Source organism: Neofelis nebulosa, chromosome 1, assembly GCF_028018385.1.
Source record: "Neofelis nebulosa isolate mNeoNeb1 chromosome 1, mNeoNeb1.pri, whole genome shotgun sequence".
NCBI classification, from domain to species: domain Eukaryota; kingdom Metazoa; phylum Chordata; class Mammalia; order Carnivora; family Felidae; genus Neofelis; species Neofelis nebulosa.
This window is the reverse complement of record NC_080782.1, coordinates 12,012,657-12,013,364: the sequence shown is the minus strand read 5'-3', so window position 1 is coordinate 12,013,364 and position 708 is coordinate 12,012,657.

Genomic DNA, 708 nt, shown 5'->3' with positions numbered 1-708 from the left:
AAAGCCCAGTACCTCAGGGAAACTCTATGCCCACAAACGTTGGGTCGGCACGAGAGGCGTCCGGTCCCGCGAACACGGTGCACGGCCCACGCCCCGCGCAGGTGATCCGGACCCTCGCCGCCTGCAACCAGGCCCGTCGCCCTGCCGGTCACCAGCCAGGCCTCGGTGCAGGCGGCCACTGAGAGCCAGGAACGTCATCTCCTCCCTCGGGCTTCCCAAACCAAACCACAGGCAGCCGCGGCTTTGGGACGCGCCTCTGCTTAACCTTGCTCACGGACCCTCCCGGACGCTTTGCTGTTGTCGCCCACCCCGCCCAGGCACTCGACTCTGGCAGCGGAGGCAGCCTCAAAACCACACCATGAAAAGGGCACACGGGCCCGTCGAGATCTCGCTCCCTCTCGCCTCCGAACGCAGACGAGTGCCCAGCGCCGTCTGGCCTCGGTTTCCTCCTCTAAAACAGCAGCTGGATCTCAGCTCCGTTCTGACTATACAACGGCGCATCTGTGAAATGGAGAAGAACCAACGGCCCAACGCCCGAACTCACCCAGCCGAGAGCGCACCACCTGCACGACGCACCGGGCCAGGCGCGGCCGTGACCTCAGGCACCTGTCACGCTCTCTGAGTCAGGAGTGATGTGCCACCACATCCCTCCTACAGCTTTAAATATCTCATTTTTGGACCCAGTGTTCAATCTTCTATGAGACAGTC